The sequence below is a fragment of the Sycon ciliatum genome, chromosome 3 (assembly GCF_964019385.1).
Source record: "Sycon ciliatum chromosome 3, ocSycCili1.1, whole genome shotgun sequence".
Taxonomy (NCBI): domain Eukaryota; kingdom Metazoa; phylum Porifera; class Calcarea; order Leucosolenida; family Sycettidae; genus Sycon; species Sycon ciliatum.
The window spans coordinates 29,880,326-29,886,325 of record NC_088645.1 but is presented as its reverse complement, the minus strand read 5'-3'; the positions used below and the strand labels follow the sequence as shown (position 1 = coordinate 29,886,325).

Here is a 6,000-nt window from a genome sequence, read left to right as displayed (position 1 = left end):
TAGCCTTGACATACAGGTACCGATTGTCATTGCTAAATTGCCGTGTTGAGAACCTGCGTTGGATTTCATCCATCTGCATGCCTACCTTTATCCATCTCGTGCCTTGATCACTTGTTCTTAGCTCTCGTGCATTGGTGGTGAACGCTTGCTGGGGTGCCGTGTGCTGGTTTTCTGGGAACAGCTTCCTTCAACTGGTTGCTTTGCTGCTACTATCTCTGCTTAAAATTGCATAGTATTGGTCGGCTGTTTGCGACGCCAATCAGTAGTCATTGCACCCGGTCGCGGGTACTATTGCCGCTCAAGCATGAGCGATTGCTTTGGCCGTTTGCAACGCCAATTGCTTCACCCTGGTCGGCTGCTTGCAACGTCGATCAGGGGGAACTTTGCACCCGGTCGCGGGTACTGCTGTGGCTCAGTCGTGAGCGATCACTTTGGCTGTTTGCAACGCCAATCGCTTCACCAGTTGATCGAAACCAGCACACTGGTGTACCCCAATCATCCTTGTGCGGTGTTTTGAGAATACGTGGGTATGCATGCAGCTTTGCTCTGTGACTTTCCATTGCATGTGGTCACTTGGCTCTCCCATTTCCTATACACTGCTCTGATGCGTTCGGGTGCAAGCGCTAAATGTTGGGTTAGCTTTTGGGCTAACCCTAGTTAGCGATAAGACCGATGCGCTGCTCTCTATCGCATGCTAGCTGCGACTGACCTAGCTTTACACGTGCACTCAACTGCTGCGCATGCGTGCCCAAATCGCCTTGGGTAGCTCTTGCTGCGCTGACTTTGGCTTGCGCTTTCCTTTGCAGTGTCACTGAGCAGCAACCGGAATTTGTTTGCCACCCACCCTCCCATTCCCACATTATATAGGTGGGAACAGCTTCCTTCAACTGGTTGCTTTGCTGCTACTATCTCTGCTTAAAATTGCATACTATTGGTCGGCTGTTTGCGACGCCAATCAGTAGTCATTGCACCCGGTCGCGGGTACTATTGCCGCTCAAGCATGAGCGATTGCTTTGGCCGTTTGCAACGCCAACTGCTTTGCCCTGGTTGGCTGTTTGCAACGTCGATGAGCGATCACTTTGGCTGTTTGCAACGCCAATCGCTTCACCAGTTGATCGAAACCAGCACACTGGTGTACCCCAATCATCCTTGTGCGGTGTTGTGAGAATACGTGGGTATGCATGCAGCTTTGCTCTGTGACTTTCCATTGCATGTAGTCACTTGGCTCTCCTATTTCCTATACACTGCTCTGATGCATTCGGGTGCAAGCGCTAACATTAATTAGAGGTGATACGAATATACCGAACATTCGAATATTCGTTCGTTAGGCCACAGCGAACGAACATTCGTAGTTCTCACGAACATTCGAACTTTGAGAATGTGCGTACGGTACGATAAACCCGTAAAAACATCGTGATCACTCATGATCGTTTCACACACCGCCTGTAGAATATGTGTAGCTGCGTGCTTGTTACCAGCGCTACGCCAGGTGGTACACAACCTGCACGCGCGCGCGGTTCACGATCTAAACCAGCACTTGGCTGGAGTTGTGGAGTCGTGTCGACAACATGTAGACGAATATCGGAACAAAGCATGAGTACTCATACATGTACTTACATATTTTTGCTGCTCGCTTTTCCTTTGACCACTTCGTAGTTTTCTTTTGTTTCGAGTTCACACTGTTCCCATGTCAGAATCTGTTGTCGGTCGTGCTCCCCGTTCTGTTGTTTGGGATCATTTTACTAAATCCGAGGATAAGAAGTCAGCTACTTGTACCTGCAGGATTCCCCGTAGCGCAAACCGACGAGCAACCTCTATGCGCAGCTGAGAACACAAGTACGGTAACTTTCAGCATTCTTCTGTCGTCTCCGGGAGTGCAGTTATTTCTACGGCATCAACACTGAACAGGAAGCAAGTTGATGACAAACATTGCTGTGACGCACCGTTCTGGTCCTCAGCAGTAGCAGTATGGCATTGCTCAGTTGGAGGCCATTGTGCCTCAAATTTGGAAAGCATCATAAAAGACGTACTGTAAAGTTAGAAACTTTCGCAAGTGATTAAATTTCGCTATTTTCGCGGCCATTGCGCATTCTGGAGAAGAAAAATCGCCACAAACTGCTCAGTACGTTCATTGCAGACAGCACAACTACAATATTCAAAAGAGGTAAAAATCGAAAATAATTCTGATCACAAACCAGCCGCATTCACGAAAACGCAAAATTTGTGCGCCACAAAAGTTTATTGCTATAATAATAATAATAATAATAATGCTAATAATTGCTATACTGTATTCCAAAATTCCACTATTTTCTTGCCTATGCCGGTTCATGCGCGAGCACGCGCGTGCGACGAGAATGTTAGAGAATGTTCGTTCGTTCGTTCGTTAACATCGAGAACGTTCGAATCTCAAATTTTATGTTCGTTTCAGCACTAGCATTGATATCAAATTCAAATAGTTGTATTGCACGGTGTCATTGCCTCCTCCAAGATCCATCATCGACCCCAGTGTGGATGCCTGTAGTTGCAGTGACTCCATGTGAGGGTGTGGCAGAATACTAGTTCGCTACTACACGCTGGTTGCAGTCCTAGTGTTGCATACTCTGATGGACGCATTGCTTGGAAATAAGAGAGGAGAGAGTTGGATATCATGCACGATCCCGGCCAAGGAGTTGTGAGATGGATTTCCCCACCAACTATTCACTCACAATGATGTAGTATCGTTTGAGAGATCTCCAGAACACATTGCGAAAGAAGAACAATATGAAAACCGAATACCAAACGGCAACCAAACAACACCAGAAGTCCATGCCAGAAGATGCACACTAAACTCCAAAGTCATCACCATGCAGGTGCCGCCCAAGCGGATCCGCGAATGCAGAGGTTCCGCTTGCATTATTTTGGCATGGCGAATCCAAACTTTCCGCCGAAGCGTAAGTACCGCTTTGGTGGCGCCGCCAAAAAGTGCATGTGTGACCGTGGCCTTATGAGCCACTCTGATCAACTCAGGGAGTGTGTGTATAACTTCTACAGTGTGTCTACAGTATGTGTTGAAAACATTACTTCGAAGTACACCTTATGCCCCAGGTCCACACACGTGTAGTTTTTGGAGGAACGCATGAATGCCAGTATGTTGGTTGAATGGAAGCAAAAATATGGAGCCGTGAGGCGACATTAAAAAAAGTGATTCAGCCCGGAAAGACACCTGACAGTATGACATTTTTGTGTTCTACTGACGTCTCTGTGCGCATGGGACCAAGTTAACACTGCGATAGAGTGTGTTATAGCGAAAATTAAGCTATTGCGGATTATGTTATAGTGAGGAAATTTTGTACAGAAGTTTCGGCAGGGACACTTGCGTTTCGTACGTCATGTTGAGGTTTATTTTATCGTGAGGGTCGATAGCAAGGTCTGATGTGTGGTAATATACAAGCTGTCTGGATAAGTGGGGGGGGGGCAACTCCTGCCCCAATTTTTTTTAAATTTATGCTCACGGCTGCATATCCTCGCTTCCATTCAATGCAAAATACCGGCATTTGTGCATTCTTCCAACACTTCAGTCGTGTGACTTGGTACAACAGGTGTACCGTATTTTTCGGAGTATAGTGCGCACCTTTGTATAACGCGCACCCCCAATCTTCGTTGGGGATGCGCACTTCAATCTTCATTGAAGTACATGCATTTCATATTCGGAGCATAGTGCGCACCTGAGATTTAGGGCCTAAATAGCACATCTAAAGTGCGCACTATACTCCGGAAAATACGGTACTTCAAAGTACGTAGCCAGCAATCACTTGTCCTCGAGTACATTGAAAATCAACATATTTTTTCAGCATCACTTTTTAACGAGGACGCGGCAAAGTTGGATGAACAAAGCATAGATGAAGACGATCATCCTGCCCACTTCACCATCATCTGCCATAGGTACGAGGCGAAACAACTAAACAATTCACAAGAAAAATGTACGCCCACCGACCCGCTGATTTTGGTCTGAGAATTTTCTGTTACCATTAAAATGTACGAGGAGCACTCAAAAATCAGCTACAGACGTACCTTGTTGCACCCTCCTCCTTTTTCAAGGAACAAAAATCGTCTGTCCACTTGCAAACCGGGAACCAGCTGCTCCTCGGGGCGCAGGTAATGTTCACCAAGGGCGCAGAGCAGCATCCGTTCCAGAAAAACAGCTAAATTTTAAGGAAGTTGCTTGCTTGAGTACGTGAGTAACAAATTGTATTCTTTCCAAATCCACTTTGGAGTGAACCTAGTCGAACGTTCCAATATTCGCTTCACCCCAAAGCAGTATGTAGGGAATTTAACGCCTTTTCCATATGATTATCATCAGAAATCATTATTACACTGAAAGCGAAATACTACATGGTGCCATACAGTAAACATTACTTGATCTAAAACTAATATGGGAAACACTGACATCCTAAAGATTGCAAATCATGAAGGCGTCATAACATGGCAGCGTGGAGTCATGTGAAGCATGGAGGTAATTACATCGTGCAGTCCCTTGTTTGCACACCGCGTCATTATGTTTCTGTGGCAGATTTTATTACGAGAAACTACGAAATTTGAGAACAGATTACTGTATTACATAGGTGGCTGCAGTCCCAGCTGTGGTGGTGAAACCGGAGTATTTCCGCCGACCTGAGGTCTCGGATTCAGCGACACTTCAGTGCAACAAAAACGGAAGGTGAAAATGGAAAAGGAATGGAAAGATGGTACTTGTAGTAGAATAATACGATTGAGCCAGTGTGAAAGCGGACAGAGTGTTCAAGGAGGGTTTAGAGGGCATCTGTGGCTGAGAGCCAGTATCGACTACGGGAGACTTTTAGCCGTCTTCCTTGCATGCCTGCACTCCGTTCTACATGGGAAGGTTGCGTAGCAACTGCACTTGGAGTATCATGATGGTCATATTGAAGGGCATGTGTTTGGGTTATGCTGAGCTCACTGACCTTTTCAGATTGAGCACTCTGGCAAGGTACATTCGGGCCTGGTTTAAATCTGGCTTTGGAAAATGTATTTCTTATTGCGATCTGGCTCGGCCTTTCCCTGTGCTGCGCTGATGAGTCCAGAAAAGAGGAAAGAGTTCTTTCTGTGAATTGAGTACTATTGTGTGTACACATATGTGTGTGTATTTGTGTGTGTATGTGTGTGTGTATGTGTGTATGTGTGTGTGTATGCATGTGTGTGTGTGTGCTTGTGTGTGTGTGTGTGTGTGTGTGTGTGTGTGTGTGTGTGTGTGTGTGTGTGTGTGTGTGTGTGTGTGTGCATGTGCGTGTGTATGTGTGTGTTTGTGTGTGTGTGTGTGTGTGTGTGTGTGTGTGTGTGTGTGTGTGTGTGTGTGTGTGTGTGTGTGTGTGTGTGTACGCATGTATGCTCGTGTGTTCACATCAACATTCTATCCCCATGATAATGTACAGCCCAGCAGAATCGTACTACTGTCACTTCTACAACAATGGTTTTCGACTACACTGGTCAGAGATATGATATACCATGTAATACTGTGGGTTCATCAGGTATGAATGTCACTTGGACATCCACTTTAGATCTTAAAACAAAGATGGTGAACACAATGAATGGAATATCTCAAAATGGACTGTTGGAATACGTGAACTCTACTTTCAGCTTCATGGGAAATGATTCCAGTATTATGCTTACCAGAGATAACCCAGCTGGTGTGCGGTTCAATGTGACATGCACTACAGCATACAACACCAGTTTTAATTGTAGATTTGCCGTAAATACTTCTGCAAGTGATAAGCAGGTACCCCAGGATATACTGGACCGATGTGATAGAGCAGTCAAGTCTTTGTCAACAACGTACTCCATCAGCATTCAAGGTAAGAGACACATGTCCATATAAGTTAACAAAGTGCAATGAACGTCTGGTCTCGCAGGACCTATTGCACAGACTTGGTATTGTCTTTCAGCCTTTGTCAACAACACAACCCATCATGGTGAAAGGCAACAAAGGTTTGTTTTCTTTGTTGCCCG

General features: G+C 45.7%; 1 long non-coding RNA gene across 1 annotated transcript in view; it reads left to right on the top strand.

Annotated features, from left to right (window-relative positions):
• Positions 1-5,429: 5,429 nt before the first annotated feature.
• LOC135812652 (uncharacterized) overlaps positions 5,430-6,000 on the top strand; it is a 37,184-nt gene continuing 36,613 nt past the window's right edge. Inside the window, exon 1 of the long non-coding RNA XR_010552899.1 lies at positions 5,430-5,846. This is a non-coding gene — a long non-coding RNA (uncharacterized LOC135812652). The remainder of the gene's footprint in view (positions 5,847-6,000) is intronic.